We start from the raw sequence: 19,903 nt of genomic DNA, 5'->3' as shown, positions 1-19,903 counted from the left end.
GTCTTGTCTGACCTCCTGTATCACACAGGCCAGTGACAGGTCCCACAATAACTCCTAGAGCAAAGCTTTTAGAAAAACACCGAGTCTTCATGTACAAATTGGCAGTGATGGAGAATCCACCACGACCCTTCGTAAATTGGTCTATTGATTAATCACTCTCACCATTCAAAATGTGCACCTTTGTTCAGTCTGAATTTGTCTAGTTTCAACTTCCAGCTGTTGGATTGTGTCAGACCTTTCTCTGCTAGCTTGAAGAGACAATTATTACATATTTGTTCCCTAAATAGGTACGTATGGGCTATAATCAAGTCACCCTTGGGGGAGGGATAGCTCAGTGGTTTGAGCATTGGCCTGCTAAACCCAGGGTTGCGAGTTCAATCCTTGAGGGGGCCATTTCGGGATCTGGGCCAAAATTGGGGATTGGTCCTGCTTTGAGCAGGGGGTTGGACTAGATGACCTCCTGAGGTCCCTTCCAACCCTGATATTCTATAATTCTATGATTCAAGAGGTCTCAGCCAGAGCAGTGATGAAGAGTCTTAATGAAAATTAAGACGATAGGAACATTCTTCTCCAGACTGCGAATCGCTGAAATCTGGATCTCTGCCCTGCTGAATAGGTGCCTCTCTGCAGTTCACGTTGGCTGTAGAACCTGCAGGACCACCGGGAAGGACATGCACAAAAGTCCCCTATATGCAGCTGATCCTGTTTCTGTCTCGTTCAACTGAGTCCAGTGAACTCCCGGTCCGAACCCTGAAGGAATCCTGCCTGGCTTTCAGGGTATAAAATCAACCTGGGGCCCGGAGTGGATTCCCATTAACTCAGCCCCAGTTCTGTAGCTGATTTCTCCATCCTCTTGGCCTCTCCAAATGGATTTTGACACTTTGGAATACAGATCCCCAAAATGGTAAATCTGTGCGGTCCAATCATAACAAAGATAAAAGAAGATCAGAATAAGTGGCATGGCCTCCTGGTTTCTGGGCTAACAACTCATTAAAATGGAAGTGTTGATTATTCTCTGCCTTTCAACATAGTCCTATACCCCATCTTCATTGATAGCCTTGTCTGGACTAAGGATTTGCCCTGGTTACAGCCATCAATGTGGCTGCACCCCTGGGTTAACAGGCACAGCAATTACTTGATGAAATTAAATGAGCCCATTGCAAATCGCAGCTTGACCTTCTACACTAGAGGTCGTATCTGTGCAGCTACGCTGATGGCTGTATTGGGGCAAATCCCCAGGCAGATTCAGAGTATTTAAGGCCAGGAGGGCCCCTTTTGATCATCTGGTCTTGATCTCATGTATAACGCAGGCCAGAGAACCTCCCCCAGTAATTCCAGCATTTAGCCCGGATCTGGCAGTGGAGCTGAAGCAGGCTAGCCAAAGCCATGCACAGAATATTCTCAGGGTTCTTCTCGAGAGGCTAAAAACCTCACGTCTGACTAAACAAAGCATGGATGAGCTAAAGAGGAAGAAGGAGTGGGCAGATGCAGTTTCTGCTCTTCCTTTTGGACTAGGTTCCTGAGTCTGCTGGATTAGAGAAGCAAAAGCTCTCACCTCATTCGGAATCCATTGTGGGTCTGGTTGTATATGCCCACAGCTCAGCCCCCCTCTGCTTCAATTTCAAAATGAACTTGCTGGCTGGCTCACATACCCTCCAATTCTAGTCATGTTAAAAAAGACCATGGGGTGGGGCTCTCATCTCACTCAACCTTTGAAACACCCAGCTTCCCCCCAGCCAGTGCTTCAAGCCCAAGCAAGAATTGCACACACCGTCTTACTGCCATTATCCCCTTGCGCCATCTCAACACGGGGGCTGGAACAATGTGTATAGTGGGGGGGAAGGGCGGAGAGCCATGGAACCAAACCGCAAACCCTGTAGATGATGAAACCCCCTTCAAGCGGAGGGAGGGGCTGCTACACCCCCTGCACCCTGAGTTGCAGCACCTGTGCATCTCAACCCACCTGGTATGCCTCACCATCTAGCCTTTGGGGCAAGGCCTAGCATTTACTCTGGGGCTCTCAGCACTGGCCTGCAGTGACGGAGAGATTTGCCATGACTAACCATGAGACCTGAGTTAGGCCAAAGCTGAGCACTATCAAAAGATCTCACCTCATATGTTAGCATGCCACCAGCACAATGGGGCCCCAAGCTTGTCATCCTCTAGGTGCTCTCGCAAACAGCTCGTCAGCACCATTATCAAGAACAAATTCATTCTGGCTGTGCCAGGATTTTAAGGTCAGCGGATTCCACCCCTTCAGGTACCTGAGGAGCTCAACTCAGGCTCCGTATTCCACAGCCCCGCACGTTACCTTGTGTAAAGCACCTCTCAGCTTCGGTCCCAGAGGCGAGCTGCCCAAGTCCTGGCTCCAGCCGAAACCCTGCTAATGGCTTGAGCTGACCAAATGCTAAGCTCTGCTGGCATCTGTGCCAGGCCAGAACCAGAAGAGTTCTGAAAGGTCAAGGAGCCTGCGCACTAGGGACTGCACTGGCAGAGTGGCTCGGGAGAGCACGTGCCCCAAGGCCCAAGTGAGCCGTGGATGCTGTTAGAGAAGGGAATTATTGGTCAGACTATTGCATCACACCCTTGGTTCCCAATGTTCTACGAGGGAGTCGCCCTAGCATGCCCCGCAGCCCACTAGCACAGCTCAGGAGGGCCTATGGCCTAGCTGGCTATTCAGCCCCTCAGGTCCACTATTTCTGCTTTTTGTATTAAGCAGCACCCAGGGGCTCAGTCAGGAGTGTGTTCCCAGTGTGCCCTGTACAGCTTTAGTGAGAGATCCTGGGCCTATTTAAGTCAATGGCAAAACTTCCATGGATTACAATAGGGCCAGGATGTCATGCGCATACTAGAGTCCCAGGCCCCAAGAGCTTATCCTTCCTTATCCTTAGGCCGTCTAAGAAAAGCCTTGCCATTCCTATGGGAGCACCCCGATACATTCGCTAGGCTAAGCAACACCAAGCGTGGGATTTAAACCCTCATGGTCCAGGGCACGAGCCAACGGCCCGAGGAGCAGGCTGTTCCTTAATTGTCCACAAGGGGGTTTCTTGCACTGTTGTCTCAAGCATCTGGTGCTGGCTGCTGTCAGAGCCAGGCTGCCGGCCTAAGTGGACTCGGGTCTGATTTAAAGTGGCCACTACTCCATTCCTATCCCCAGCCATCTCTCTGATACACTGGTCCCTGTGACTGGGGGTGGGCACTCTCAGAGGTGGTGGGAATGCCAGTGGGCTGTGATGTTTAGACTCAGCTTATTGCATCTGTGGGGGAGGTAGTCACTGCTGTGGTGTTCCAGCCCCTGCAGCCGGAGGAGCTCGCTCTCCCGCGGCCGCCAGCCAGAGGAGCTGGATCTCCGCCCGTGTCCGCAGGGCTGGAGGAGCTCGCTCTCCCTGCCCCAGCCCTGGAGGAGTTCTGGGCCTGCACTGATTCGGGGGGGGGGGGGGAAGCATGCCCCTGCTTGCCCCCACCCCCGCTCACACCCCTGAGCCCCTCCAATCCTGTTGCTGAGATGGGGCAGCCAGAAGAGCGGAGCAGCCATGGCACCTGCTGGCTTCGGTTCTGGAAATCAGCCCCCAGACACCAAAATCAGTGGCCACCTTTGAATACCACATCACTAGGTCTCAAAGACTTTATAAAGGTGGTTGGTGTCATCAGTTGGGGAAACTGAGGCATAGAGTGAAGAACTGCCTTGCCCAAGGTCACCAGCAGACCAGTGACAAAGCCGGGCCTAGGATTCAGGTTGTCTAAGTCCCAGTCCAATGCTTGAGCCCTAAGCCACATTGCCTGGGTGGATAGACTGAGGAAAGGCTGACCGAGCGATGGAGAGGGGAAGGTGGCTTGCTCCTGACATCGAGGGTGGGGCTCTGGTGTGTGTTTAACTAAAACACCTCATCTCCAGCAAGCAGCAACGTCCAGGTCTGAGGTCAGAGTTCCCCACATCTGGCGAATGTGACATCAAGGAGAGTTTCGCTAAGTAGGGACTGAGTAAGGAGCTCAGGACTTCACCCATGGTCTGGGGAAGCCCAGGATTGAATAATTACAGCCATAAATTCCCCTTTGACTCATGGAGATGAATGATCCTTCCATACCAAGGACTGAGATGCTGTGGGCTGATTCTCCACTGCCTTGTTTATGGCAATTAACCAAGATGGTCATGGACGCAGCCCCATGCTCTGGGTATCCCTAAACCTCTGACTGCCAGAAGCTGGGACTGGATGGTAGGGGATGGCTCACAAGATAACTCCCCTGTTCTGTTCGTTCTCTCTGAAGCACCTGGTACCATCCACTTTCAGAGACAGCATCCTGGGCTAGATGGGCCATTGATCTGACCCAGTTTGGTTCTTATGTTCTTGCCAGCACTTGAAGCACCTGCTTAACTTTAAACAAAGACTTGAAAGTCCCATTGATTTTAAATAAAGCCTGTGCATAAGTGCTCTGATCTCTGCAAAGTGGGCATAAAATGCTGCTGGAACAGAATGGTTTGAAGACTGCCTGAAAGGGTTGGCCTGTTTGCAAGTCCTCCTGTTGTTTTGCACAGAAGAAGTTCAGGTCTTGTCTACCCTGGAAGACTCTATGGCCAGCTGGAAAACTAGGAGGAATCTGCCATCACAGGTACTAGTGAAATGAACCAAATTAACTGACGTGGGGAACAGCTCATCTCCTTAGGAGTGAGAGACAAGGAATAGCTGCTGGGCAGAGCTTTGTCATGGCGAATGGGCAGAAGTCACAAATTCAAAGGAAAACTGATTGGAGAGAGAGTCACACGTTGTCACTGAGTGGAGCCAAATCTTTTTCATTTTGCAATGGGGGTGATTTGAAAACATTTCATCCTAACGTGTTCTTCTGAAGAAAACGATTTAAAAACCCAGGTCTGGCTCAGATTTCTTTACACTGAACAGACAGGGCTGGAAATTTCAAAAGGATAATAAGGGCCAGATTTTCAGTTCTGCTCTCATTTAGATAAATAAATGGCCAGGTTTTCAGAATTGCTCAGCCTGTTGGATGCAAATGGGATGCCGGGCTCCCTTAAAAATCCAGCACATAGAGAGTACTTCTGTATAAATACATGGGAATCTCGCTCAGCAGCTCGGGTTACAAAAGCATGGGCCCGATTCCCCACTCTTACATTTATACAGAGTGCTCATAAAACCCCAGCACCGCTATCTTTGGAGAATTCTCATCTCAGGGTATTTTATGCCCTCATGGTACAGATGAAAGAGGTGCAAGGCCCTGGAGGAAGCAGGCCCCATGACTTGGCAGGCAACCCCCTTATAAGTCACTGGTTTCAGAGTAGCAGCCGTGTTAGCCTGTATCCGCAAAAAGAAAAGGTGGACTTATGGCACCTTAGAGACTAACAAATTTATTTGAGCCACACGTCCTCCTTTTCTTTTTATAAGTCACTGTTGTCACAAAAGTCCTGGCCATGGCAAACGTACAGCCTTAGCCAGAATGGACCAAGGGCACCCAGTTTTGTCACCAATGTGCTAGTGACCCAATGGCCCAGATTCTCTGCTGCAATCAGTCCCCATGGGGCAGGAGCCACTTACAGCTCCCTGATCCTCCAGCCAGTTTTACACCATCCCCTTCCTCATCATCTGCCCAGGCGCTAAACTCTGCCAAGTAATTACAGGTGTCTAAGGAGCCATCTACCAATCAGGGGTAGCCAGAGCATGCTCCCACCCTGCCCAGCCCTCACTACCCACTCTCCTGGTTGCTGCAAGGGCTGGGGACATAGGAGCTGGCTTTGCTAGCTACATACCTTTTGGAAACTCTCCTGCCAGCAGAGGAGATGTGGCCAGGTTCTGTGCCCACTGCACTGCCAGAATGCATAAGAACGGCCCTACTGGGTCAGACCAAAGGTCCATCTAGCCCAGTATCCTGTCTTCCAACAGTGGCCAACGCCAGGTGCCCCAGAGGGAATGAACAGAACAAGCAATCATCGAGTGATCCATCCCCTGTTGCTCATTCCCAGCTTCTGGCAGAGGCTAGGAACACCATCCCTGCCCATCCTGGCTAATAGCCATTGATGAACCTATCCTCCATGAATTTATCTAGTTCTTTTTTGAACGCTGTTATGGTCTTGGCCTTCACAACATCCTCTGCAAGGAGTTCCACAGGTTGACTTTGCGTTGTGTGAAGAAATACTTCCTTTTATTTGTTTAAAACCTGCTGCCTATTAATTTCATTTGGTGACCCCTAGTTCTTGTGTTATGAGAAGTAGTAAACAACACTTCCTTATCTACTTTCTCTACACCAGTCATGATTTTATAGACCTCAATCATATCTCCCCTTAGCCGTCTCTTTTCCAAGTTGAAAAGTCCCAGTCTTATTAATCTCTCCTCATACGGAAGCCGTTCCGTACCCCTAATCATTTTTGTTGCCCTTTTCTGAACCTTTTCCAATTCCAATATATCTTTTTTGAGATGGGGCGATCACATCTGCACACAGTATTCAAGATGTGGGCGTACCATGGATTTATATAGAGGCAACATGATATTTTCTGTCCTATTATTGATCCCTTTCTTAATTATTCCCAGCATTCTGTTAGCTTTTTTGACTGCCGCTGGACATTGAGTGGATGTTTTCAGAGAACTATCCACAATGACTCCCAGATCTCTTTCCTGAGTGGGAACAGCTAATTTAGACCCCATCATTTTATATGTATAGTTGGGATTATGCTTTCCAATGTGCATTACTTTGCATTTATCAACATTAAATTTCATCTGCCATTTTGTTGCCCAGTCACCCAGTTTTGAGAGATCCTTTTGTAGCTCTTCGCAGTCTGCCTGGGTCTTAACTATCTTTAGTAATTTTGAAAATTTTGCCAACTCGCTGTTTACCCCTTTTTCCAGATCATTTATGAATATGTTGAATAGGACTGGTCCCAGAACAGACCCCTGGGGGACACGACTAGTTACCTCTCTCCATTCTGAAAACTCACCATTTATACCTACCCTTTGTTTCTTATCTTTTAACCAGTTACCAATCCATGAGAGCACCTTCCCTCTTATCCTGTGGCAGCTTACTTTGCGTAAGAGCCTTTGGTGAGGGACCTTGTCAAAGGCTTTCTGAAAATCTACGTACACTATATCCACTGGATCTTTTGGTCCACATGCTTCATGACCCCCTCAAAGAATTCTAGTAGATTGGTGAGGCATGATTTCCCTTTACTAAAACCATGTTGACTCTTCCTCAACAAATTATGTTCATCTATATGTCTGACAATATTGTTCTTTATTATAGTTTCAACCAGTTTGCCCACTACTGAACTCAGGCTTACAGGGCTGTAATTGCCGGGATCACCTCTGGAGCCCTTTTAAAAATTGGCATCACGTTAGCTATCCTCCAATCATTTGGTACAGAAGCCGGTTTAAATGATAGGTTACAGACTAGTTAGTAGTTCTGCAATTTCACATTTGAGTTCCTTCAGAACTCTTGGGTGAACACCATCAGGTCCTGGTGACTTATTGCTGTTTAATTTATCAATTTGTTCCAAAAACCTCTTCTAATGATATCTCAATCTGGGACAGTTCCTCAGATCTGTCACCTAAAAAGAATGGCTCAGGTTTGGGAATCATCCTCAGCCACATCCTCAGCCGTGAAGATCGACGCAAATAATTCATTTTGTTTCTCCACAATGGCCTTATGTCCTTGAGTGCTCCTTTAGCACTTCGATCGTCCAGTGGCCCCTCTGGTTGTTTAGCAGGCTTCCTGCTTTGATGTACTTAAAAATAAATTTGCTATTACTTTTTGAGTCTTTGTCTAGCTGTTCCTCAAATTCCTTTTTGGCCTTCCTAATTGTATTTTTACACTTCATTTGCCAGTGTTTATGCTCCTTTCTCTTTTCCTCAATAGGATTTAACTTCCAGTTTTTAAAGGACGCCTTTTTGCCTCTCACGGCTTCTTTTACTTTGTTGTTTAGCCACTGTGGCTCTTTTCTGGTTCTCTTACTATGTGTTTTAATTTGGGGTTTACATTTAAGTTGAGCCTCTATTATGGGCAGGGGGCAGGGCCGAGGAGGCGCAATGTGTTTATCCCTGAAGCAGCTCTATAGGATTTCACATGGTCCACAACACATCACAAGCAAATTTTTCCAGCAGAGCTCCCCTCCAGCATGAGATGCGGAGAGCCCACGCATTGGCTCTGGTGAAACGGACCGCCCTCTGCCACTGAGCACCAGGGGAAAGAGCCGGCGTTTAGAAACAGATCCCGTGCTCTTCGCACAATGTTCCACTGGCTGCTTGGGAACCATCCCGTGGGGATTCACGTGCCTGCCTGCCACCAGACAATAATTTCCAATCTACCCGTCCTGCCTGGTCCCCAGCTGATCTCCCCTGGCTTCCACTGAGTCTAAACCAGCGGCATCCCAGCACTGCTCCCCAGCTCCCGTCATGAGATGTCTTGTATTAGGAGATGGAGACTAGCCCGAAGACATGTAACTGGCCAATCACTGCTCTCCTAGGCAGGATTGCACTGCAGGGCAGCGTACTCCCCTGTGTTAGTTTCCAGGTGTCAGCTCTCAAGGCCAGATAAAAAGGGCCAGAGTTAATGGGGTGCCCTGTGTTAAACACTGCCATAGGGAGACCTCCATTCCCTGTGATGCAGGGTGGTGCAGGCCCGTCCTGGGATGGCCACTGAGACCAGGTGGATTCCCCCTAGGAGAGACGAGGTGGCAAGCACAGTGCCCAGTACAATGGGGTCCTGAGCCATGGGTAGGGTGTCTAGGCGCTACCGTAATGCACCTAATAAATAACATACAGTGCCCAGCACAATGGGGTCCTGAGCCATGACTAGGGCACCTAGGTGCTACCATAATGCACCTAATAATAACGTACAGCGCCCAGCACAATTGGGTCCTGAGCCATAGCTAGGGCTCCTAGGCACTACGATAATACAAATAAATAAATAAATAAATAATAATTAATAATAAACTCATCTCATCATCATCTCCACTGTGCCCTCCCCTGGGCTCTTGGCCATCAGGGCAGTTTGATCTCCACCAAGAGAGTGCCATAGGAGCTGAGCTAGCAGCAAGTGCAGAAGGGGTGCTCTCAGCTGACACAGCCCCGACTACCCCACTTCCTGCCTTGCCAAACCAGCGCCAGCCACTTTGGAAACTGCGGGGGCTGCCTGTGAAGAGGTGGGCCGCCAGGCAGGGCATGGACTCTCACAGGAAACCCACAGTCCTGCTCCCACCCTTATTAAACATGACTATACAATCTGCCCCCTCAAGCTGCATGAATCCTGCACCACACTGGACTGGCTTCCCCCTTGGGGCCGTGTTCGAAAGCGTCAGTCACACGTAGCGGAGATGCTGCTCCCCAGTGAATGAAGGCAGCATATTACCTCAGTCCTTGCATTCGATGCCCATGCAGACAACGTCCTCTTCGGAGCTCAGCTGGCGAGCACTGGACAGACGTAGAACATGAACCCGGCCACTGCAGCCTAGGGCCTGGAGCGTGTCTACTGGCTGCAAAGGAAGCTGACACTGGCTGCTTCATTGTGACATCTCTCGAGGATCTCTGGCGCTTGCCTCTTGCAGGAGAAAGGGTGGCCTCCTCCGTGGAGCAGCTGCTGCGCTGGACCTTCCTCAGTGGCCCTTTCGCAGGGTGGCCCAGTCGAGATGCTGCAAGTTAGGAAGTTGTTGAGCTAGAATGAGGAGACTTCATGCCATCAAGTTTGACCGTTCCCTAGCAGAGTCAGGCAGTGGGCACTGGCCCTTTGGGTGAGCCCAGAGAGTGTACAGCCCTCATGTGCAGCCGAACAGTGATCCTTCCAGGGACTGACTCACAGCGATGGCTGATTCTCCAGGGCTCTGCTCCGGGCCGTGCTGACCGGGGCCAGACACAAGGGAATGACTGACTCCTCGTGTGCTCATGATCAGACGATGCGTGCCTTAGGACTTTTGACTCAGACACCCTGATTCTCCTCTCCCTTGTACCAGTGTAAGGACATTGACTTCAATGGTGGCACTCCTAAGTTACATCAGCAGGTGGAGCGGCCCACCCTGTACATTTAGGCAACCCCTTCCCAGGGCAGAGAATAAACAGCCCTGCTCCAGGCAGGAGTCTGAGGCTGCTCACCGCAAGGCGTGAGGAGCTGGGGCCCAATGTCTTGTGCCTCGGGGGATCACTGCACCTGTGCTACGGGATGTAAAATGCTCTGAGTTTGATGTGTGTTTCACGCTCCCTTTGCACAGGTATAAACGATGAGGGGCAAAGCCAGGGGAGAATCAGGCCTCAGATCCGCTGCTCACGTGCCAAAGTGCCAGAGTGCAATGGCTTTTTGCAGGGCGTCACACTGGGTGCTGTCCATGAGTGACTTCTCTGTTCGGAGGAGCCCCTGGGTTGGGTCACCCCAGCTGGTGTGACTCAGCCCAGCTCCGCTGATGTTGGTGCACTCCCGCGGGGATCCGGCCCTGTTTGGAAGGTTGGGTAAAACCAAAGGAGACGTGTGGGCTTTTGGGTTTGGGGGCTCTTTGCAGGGGCTGTTCTTCAGGATGGAGATTCCACTAGACTCTGTGTCTAAAGGGCTCCTGGAGACTGATGCGCTGTGCTGTCACTTGGCCGAGCCCGGATCAATGCACTACAAACCCTGGGCGACGAAGCACCACAGGAAGGGCTGCCCATGGAAGGATCTTGGCAGTACGCCGATGCCCTCTGATAGGTTCAGGTGCACTATTTAAGCCTGCAGGACAGTCCAAGAAGCTGTCTGTGTAATTTACCAGTACCTGGCCTGCTGCTACTACAGGCCCTGCCCTTATTCCCTGCTTTGGACCCCAGCTCTGTGCTTCAGTGCAGATTTTGACTCTGGTTCCGACCTTCTGCTTGACTCCTGCTCCCTGACTCTGGCTGGATGGCTGCTCTCACCACTAGGGCTGACTCCTTGCCCCACCCGCTAGGCCAGGCCGCCCAAGTCCCAGTCACGACACTTTGGCTGCACACCTGTGTCACTCCGTTGGCTTCTATGGAGTTACTTCTGGCTGTCAGCCAGGACAAGGAAGCAGGATGAGGCCCTGGGAGTCAGGTATTGACACAGACTCCTGATGGATGTGAGTGCAGGGCTCAGGAGAGTCAGTCCACAGACAAGATACAGCACGAGGAGGATCTGTGTCACCGGAGCGATCAGTGTGCCTCAGAGGGAGAGGGGGACTAGAGTCTCCACGTTCTCTTTCTGGGGTTTGAAATCATTTTAACCTGACTCCAATATCACCCACGTGTCCTTCTGTGACCTCAGAACCATCCACGTCTCCCCACATCCCAGAATCCTTCGCAGCCATGTCCCTTAGCGCAGAACGCTTTGGTTTAGCCTCATGCATGTCACTGTGTTGTTTCTTTTGTTGGCGTGCTTTCTGCCATGGACAGCCGAAGCCAGCCCTGAGAGGCCTTGCAGTGAGAGATCCTTACGCACTGCATCACAAAGCACTATCCCTCTGTGGAAATGGCAGGATTCAGAACCCAAACCCTAAATTCACGAGAGTTTGCTGCAGCAATTGACAGGTGGGAGATTTCCTTTTGCAAGCAGAAGGGCTGAGTCTGCTCTCACTTGCACTCAGCGTAAAGCCGACGTAACTCCCCTGCACACAAGGAGCCAGATCTTTTGCCCTGACACAGCCTCTTTGTACTTCTGGGCAGCACAAAGGGGCAATGAAGCCAGCTTAACCAACTTCCTGGGGACTTCTTCTGGTGTGGGGAATCTCAGGGCTGCACAGATCTATCAGAACCAGATCCACACCACCCAGGATAGGGGGTGTGGCTGGGAAAAGGGGAGGGGTGGGGGCACTGCTGTGGTCCAGCAACCTCCAGCAGTTGGAGATGATCATTACCAGCCAGCGCTACTTAGATCAGCCCACAATCAGAAGGGTATTAAGGTGTCTTAAAGCATCTCTTCCTATTCCAGCACAGCTGAAGACTGAGCCCAACAGAGTTATCCTGGGGTGAAACTGGAGGGGGTGGAAAATCACACCTGTATCTGCAGTAAGTTGTGTGTTGTTTACAAAAACCCCTTTGTAAACAACAGCTGGGCCCCGCCAGAGGCTGTGACATAGTTTTGCTCTCCCTTAGAGATGGCCTAAAGGATTTGGGGACGTCTGGATCCAGATGTGGAGCTAAACTTTGTTGCTCAGGCCCATCTCTGCTCAAAATTCTTTAACAATGGAGACCCAGTTAGAGGTTTCTTCTTTAGTCCCAATCTGGGGGGGGGGGGGGGGGGGGCTGGGTGCAGAAATACATGCACACAGTGCTGGGTGGATGGGTCAGGCAGGAGGAATACAGGAAGTGGTGCGGCTGATTCAGTGGGTGGCCTGCTCCCTCTGAGTCAGGGCCTATTCTGTGCCATGGAGGTGGCCCCATTTCAGTGCTGGGTGCAGGGTGCAGGGGCCTGTTACAGAGAGCTGGAAAATGTCATCTCTGCACCATTGACTTTTTGGTGAGAAATTGAAAACAAATCTTTTGATTCAGAAAAGCTGCCTCAGGGCCCCATGGGAGTGTAGTTCAGGTTCCTCATGCTCCCTTTCGCTGCTGTAGACGGCCGGGATCCATAGGAGAACAACGCCTCCTATGGTTTCATGGGCTCCCTTCTTGGCAGGGTGACCATACGGCCCCTTTTGGCTGGGGCAGCCCTCTTTTTAATCTCTGCCCCAGATGTCACTGGGCATAGGTGCCGACTCCGCAGGTGCTTGAGCCACGGAGCACCCACGAAAAAAATAGGGGGTGCTTAGCACCCACGGACCGTGGCCCCATCCACACTCTGCCCCAAGGCCCATCCCCGCTTGGCTTCGTCCCCCCGTAGCCCTGGCCAAGCTGTGCCTCTTCCTGCCCCCGCTCTGCCTCTTCCCCCAAGGCCCCCGCTGCTTGCTCCTCTCCCCGTCACTCACCCTTAAGGCAGAAGAGGGCAAAGAGGAGTCAGTGAGCGGCGCTCGAGGGGGGGGTGGAGAGGCGTTAGTGCCGGGGGAGGTCCTTGGGGGAGAGAACAAAGGTGGGAACGGAGGGGGAGGGTTCTCAGGGGAAGAGGCTGAGTGGCACAGGAGTGGCGCACCCACCAGCAAAAACAAAAGTCAGCGCCTGGAGGGTTGGCAACCCTAGTGTCACAGGACATTTGGCCTGTTTGCTCTTGCCAGCTGATGACATGTATGCTATTCAGAATAAACTATTCTAAATCATAGAATCACAGAATATCAGGGTTGGAAGGGACCTCAGGAGGTCATCTAGTCCAACCCCCTGCTCAAAGCAGGACCAATCCCCATCTAAATCATCCCAGCCAGGGCTTTATCAAGCTTGACCTTAAAAACTTCTAAAGAAGGAGATTCCACCACCTCCCTAGGGAACCCATTCCAGTGTTTCACCAACCTCCTAGTGAAAAAGTTTTTCCTAATATCCAACCTAAACCTCCCCCACTGCAACTTGAGACCATTACTCTTTGTTCTGTCATCTGCCACCACTGAGAATAGTCTAGATCCATCCTCTTTGGATCCACCTTTCAGGTAGTTAAAAGCAGCTATCAAATCCCCCCTCATTCTTCTCTTCCGTAGACCAAACAATCCCAGTTCCCTCAGCCTCTCCTCATAAGTCATGTGTTCCAGACCGCTAATCATTTTTGTTGCCCTTCGCTGGACTCTCTCCAATTTCTCCACATCCTTCTTGTAGTGTGGGGCCCAAAACTGGACACAGTACTCCAGATGAGGCCTCACCAATGTCGAATAGAGGGGAACGATCACGTCCCTCGATCTGCTGGCAATGCCCCTACTTATACATCCCAAAATGCCACTGGCCTTCTTGGCAACAAGGGCACACTGGTCTACTTATAATAAAAACCATTTTTACTATTCAGACCATCCAGCATAGTGTTAAAAAAAGTATTTGGCTCAGTTAAACGGTGACTTACTCCAACACCATAAGCCAGAGGTTTTCAAACTGTGGGCCGAGCAGCGGAGCTCAGCCATGGTGTCAGGCGGCTTCACACCCAGAAGAACAGTAGCAAGACAAGGAACAATGCTAGTAGCTACTGAATTGCAAGTAAAATAAATGACACTATAAAATTGATGAACATATATATATACAATATGTGAAACTGCCATATCTTTTTTGCATGCTGTAAGTAAATTCCCCTGAGCACTGATGATCTCTCAGCCAGTGTCCTGTTTTCAGTTTAGGGGCTATGGTCTCCCTACTTCTTGGTGAGAGGAGATGGTTACAGCCTGGGAATCCCTAGACTTGGCACATCCTGGAAGGTGTGGGCTGGCTGGAGAACCTACGACAAAGAGGAGAATGGGGCCATGCGGAAACTGACTTAGGACTCCCATGGGGCACTGCAATGCAATAGCTGACTCAAAATACTTAGATTATTTTGGCAAAATATTTCAATTTTGGGGCATTTGTTTTTTCAACCAAAAAAATTGAAATTTTACATAGAAAGCTATTTTTCTCACAATAATTTTTCTCAAAAAAATCTCTAAGTTACAAACCCATTTTCCACTGACAACCAGTTTTGATGGAAAATTTTCACCCCACCCAAGTTGCCTTGAAAGTGCAAGTGGCCTTGGTGAAAGGCTGGGTGGCCAAAGCCTGGTTACAATGATAAGCTTTGGGCCATGTTTGATTTTCTGCCGATAAAGTGACTGGCTGTAGCTAATGCTACCTTCTGCTCTTGCTGTAGGGCCTGCTGAAGATTATTCCAGAAGAGTTTGCCCTTTAGTTTTACTTTTTAAACAGACTTTCTCCAACAGGTAACCCCCTGCGAGTTCTTTCACCAGTTCTTACTTTCTTTTCAGGTTATTGCTAATTAGTCACTATCTTGTCTAACTTTCACTATTAGCCTCTGAACCTCCCTTCCCTCCCACACATCCGTTTCATTTACACATTCCTGGCATTTGCTAGACCTTGTGGCCAAAAATCCCCTGAAGGAACAGAAATTTGGTTTACAAAATTCGTTACCTTGCTCTGGGGCCTAATGACTGTGACAGTTTCTTGGGATTTATGATCCATTCATAATGATATGTTGCAAAAGAAAGACTCAGCTCCTGGCCATGAAGAACAGCACCTGTAGCTGGGCTAGTTATTTAACTGGTGTAGATTTCTAGTTTCCATCTCTGCCACCAGCATGAGTTCTCTTGTTGGTGCTGTGACACTTGTTCATGTGAGGGAATCCTAGAAGATCACGGTTGGAAGGGACCTCAGGAGGTCACCTAGTCCAACCCCCTGCTCAAAGCAGGACCAATCCCCAGTTTTTGGCCCAGATCCTTAAATGGCCCCCTCAAGGATTGAACTCACAACCCTGAGTTTAGCAGGCCAATGCTCAAACCACTGAGCTATCCCTTCTGCCTGGGATAGCTCCTTAGGACTGGCTACAGAGTTCCTTGCAGAGTTCCTTAGGACTGGCTACAAACAGCCATCAAAGATGAACTCTTCCACCCACAACATGGAGCTACCAGTGATGCATGTAGAACCTCCCCCACTTCAGTATCCAAGAGCTTTTCCAGCTCGGCTTATCTCTGTAGCTAATTAAGCAAACCTGCATTCTGCCTGCCCCATAAGGCTTTATGGAAATATGCTTATGAAGGTATATATGACATAACTGGAATAGTTTTATGCTACATATGCCATGTAACATATGTCTGTAAAGATTATGATCTACTGAATCTATTCATCCTGTTTGTATGTAGGTATCATTTTTGTATTCGAAGTTATGAATATTGGCTGTGTACTTGCTTGATTTCTATGTAGCCTTAGTAAGCATTTGGTCAGTTTCTTGAGAAAGGAATGTGCAAGTTAAATGCCCAGTCGAGAAGCACTTAACAGACAAAGAAAAGGAGTACTTGTGGCACCTTCGCGACTAACCAATTTATTTGAGCATAAGCTTTCGTGAGCTACAGCTCACTTCATCGGATGCATACTGTGGAAAATACAGAAGATGTTTTTATACACACAGACCATGAAAAAATGGGTGTTTATCACTACAAAAGGTTTTCTCTTCCCCCACCCCACTCTCCTGCTGGTAATAGCTTATCTAAAGTGATCACTCTCCTTACAATGTGTATGATAATCAAGGTGGGCCATTTCCAGCACAAATCCAGGGTTTAACAAGAATGTCTGAGGAACAGTGGAGGGGGGGGAGGAATAAACAAGGGGAAATAGGTTACTTTTTATAATGAATCAACCATTCCCAGTCTCTATTCAAGCCTAAGTTAATTGTATCCAATTTAACAGACAACAGATCTGAAAAGACACCAATCCACATCTGAGCATTCCCAGGAATGTGGCTTGGCTGGTAAGAAACTCAGTCATACATGGACATGTGACTTGCCCATGTGACTCCAAAACTCCATTTTGTAGCTGGATTCTACACGGGGAAGGTCCACTCAGAGGAGAAAGTCTATTTAAACCCCTGGGAGACCCCTCCATTTTGTCTTCAGCTGGCTAAGGAGATAGGCTCTCCACCCCCAAGGATACCTGAGAGAAACTGGAACAAAGGACAGTAACTACAGGGGGTGTGAGTGATTGCTGGACCCAGACTAGAAGGAGACTAGTCTGTAAAAGGATGCTTACTGGGTGAGGTTTTTATCTGTATTCAGTTTTCTTAGACATAGACTTGCGTATTCTATTTTATTTTGCTTGGTAATTCACTTTGTTCTGTCTGTTACTACTTGGAACCACTTAAATCCTACTTTCTGTATTTAATAAAATCACTTTTTACCTATAAATTAACCCAGAGTATGTATTAATACCTGGGGGGGGGGGCAAACAGCTGTGCATATCTCTCTATCAGTGGTATAGAGGGCAAACAATTAATGAGTTTACCCTGAATAAGCTTTATATAGGGTAAAACTGATTTATTTGGGGTTTGGACCCCATTGGGAGTTGGGCATCTGAGTGCTTTCAGTTAAATCTGAAGCTTTGGGCACCTGGTTCAAACCCTGGGTCTGTGTTGGAGCAGACCGGCATGTCTGGCTCAACAAGACAGGGTGCTGGAGTCCCAAGCTGGCAGGGAAAGCAGGGGCAGAATTAGTCTTGGCACAGCAGTTGGCAGTCCCAAGGGGGTTTCTGTGTTCCAACCCATCACACTGCTTTAGCCAGAGGAGCTTTGGATCACACCATGCTCCCACTAGTTCTGCTCTCTCCCAGACCCAAACATTCGGAAGAGATATAAATGCCCATGCTTCAGGGCATAGTCCAGTCACGCACTGCTCCAGGTCAGGAAGAAACTTCCCCTATGAACAGTTTATTGTACAGATCCTAACACCTTCCTCTGAAGCATCTGATTGTGGCCATGATACTGGATTGGATGGACCACTTGTCAGAGCCAGTCTGGCAATCCCTAAATTCCCCCAGGCACTCTAGTGGTTATCTCTGCTGCACTGCATTCTTCAGTGATTGCCATCTCATGCTTGGCCAGATAAAAAGAGCTTTGCAAGTAAGGAAAACAGGGAAATGTGCTGCTATTTTGTAACAGTGGTAAATCCATGCAGGCAACTGGGAATCCCATTGAACTAATTTCCATTACAGGATGACAACATTTATGAACATGGGCAAGGGCTGAGAAAAGAGAGAGTTACATTGGATGAGCCACGTCCTGAAGTCTTTATGCAAGCAAAATGCCCATTGACTTCAAGGAGAGATTGCCTCAGTCAGCAAGGACTTCCAAAGAGCTGAGCGACATTTTTCGCCCAAAACTTATTTTCCCCCAGCAAAGAAATGCATATTCAGGTCGACACAGACATTGAGAATATGGGTCAATTTCACGGAATTGTTTTGGTGAAACAAAAACCCCCCACCCATTAAAAAAATCCAAAAAAGTCAAAAAGTTTTGTATCCCCATTTTCTAAATGGAATGGTTCTACTTTTCAATTCAGATCAGCATTTCATTTCAACATTACTTTTAATGAAATATTTTAAAATAAAATTAACAATCTGGTTGTACAAAAATAAGTGGGTCTGACTTACACATTACCAGAATGATCCAGGTAGCCTAATACCATGAGAAAAAAATAAAATAAAATCCATAAATAAAATATTCTTGTGTTCATATTTTAACATATATTAAAAACATACACACATATATATATATATATATATATACACACCACATATTTTAAATAGATCTTTCCAGTACAAAGCTATTTTAAATTAAACCATTGTATATAATAAATACAGAACCTGTACAAATATTAATCTATAAATTATTACAGAGCAAGGCATGCTGGTTGTTTCAACGGTCACATTTCATTATGTTGGCATCAGTGCCATACTACCCTCCAGGGGTACAGTGCAATGGTGCCTTAGGACATCAGCACAGCACCAGCAGGTGATGCCACTCCCAGGTAATACTGGGGAATTAAAACTCATTTAGAGTCATTTTGACGGCAATACAAATTACCAGGCCAGATCCTTAGCGGGTGTGAACTGAAGTCTGTGGAGATAAACCAAGTTACTCTAGCTGAAGATCTGGACCATGGTTTGCGATCTCAAAACTACTTCTAGGAAAGAACAACAAGGGGCATAAAGAGAACAAACATCTGCAGCAGTCATGTGCTGAGTGTTGTTGGATCCTGGGTAGGAGAGACACATACTCCACAGTGCGCAGCGACTTAGTCAGGCTGGGTCACTGGACCTTTGAATCACTGGAAAATCAGGCCAAGTTTAACAACATGTTTAATGTTCAGACAGTCAGTGCTGCCGGGCCACAGTAACCTCCTGATCTGATCTGACCTGGGAGTGACTGGTGTGAATCTGCTTCACAGGCTAGCGGGCCTGAGCCCGCTTCAGTCCAGCTTGCGCAGGTAAAAATCGCATGGCAGACATGGCAGGGAAGGCAGTACAAGCCCGGTATGGACCCTGGGTATGGACTCAGCTTGCTGTCTTCAGTGCTATTGCTCCTCATGCTAGCTGGAGTCAAGCTAGCTAGGTAGCCCATACGCACCTTTTGCTGTGTAGACATACACTTCGCCAACCCCCAACGGCTCTGTGCTGCTGGTGACTTGGAGTAACGAGTTAATTTCACATGCAATTTAAGTTTCTGTACCTGGGATCAGATTGTCCATTGCCCAGCACCTTGGGTCATCATTTGCCCCAGTGCTAAGTGAGCGTAAATAGTTACCATTCTGTTTTAGAGGCATTTTATTACACTCAGCACTGGGGATGACCCAAGGTGTTGGGCAATGGAAAACTCAGCCAAGTGGGCAAAATAGGTTAAACTAGGGTTGGATCATCAGGATAGATCGGGGTGGGCAAACTTTTTGGCCTGAGGGCCACATCTGGATATGGAAATTGTATGGCGCACCATGAATGCTTATGAAATTGGGGGTTGGGGTGAGGGAGGGGATGAGGGCTCTGGATGGGTGTGTGGGCTCTGGGGTGCAGGAGGGTGGGACCGAGGGGTTCGGAGGGTGAGAGGAGGATCAGGGCTGGGCAAGGGTTGTGGCGTGGGAGGGGATCAGGAGTGCAGGCTCCAGGTGGTGCTTACCTCAGGCAGCTCCCGGAAGCAGCGGCATATCCCCCCTCTGGCTCCTACGCAGAGACACGGCCAGGTGGTTCTGCGTGCTGCCCCATCTGCAGGTGCTGCCTCTGCAGCTCCCATTGGCCCCGTTTGCTGGCCAATGGGAGCTGCAGGGGCGGCGCTTGGGGAGCCCCCTGGCTGCCCATATGCATGGGAGCTAGAGCAGGGATGTGACGCTGCTTCCGGGAGCCACGCTCCTCAGCAGGAGCTTAAGGGCTATATTAAAACATCTGAAGGGTTGGATGCAGCCCCTGGGCTGTAGTTTGCCCACCTCTGGGATAGATGCTGGGTCTTTGTGCATTTGAATCCAGCCTGTTCTTCTGCAAAGGGTCTCAAACAGTGCAGTAATGAACCATTCCTGCAGAATCCAGTGGTGCTTTTGATAAGAAACAAGGCACCTTGGCTTCTGTACGCTGTG

The sequence above is a fragment of the Natator depressus genome, chromosome 15 (genome assembly GCF_965152275.1).
Source record: "Natator depressus isolate rNatDep1 chromosome 15, rNatDep2.hap1, whole genome shotgun sequence".
Classification (NCBI taxonomy): domain Eukaryota; kingdom Metazoa; phylum Chordata; order Testudines; family Cheloniidae; genus Natator; species Natator depressus.
Note: the sequence above shows the minus strand (reverse complement) of the source record.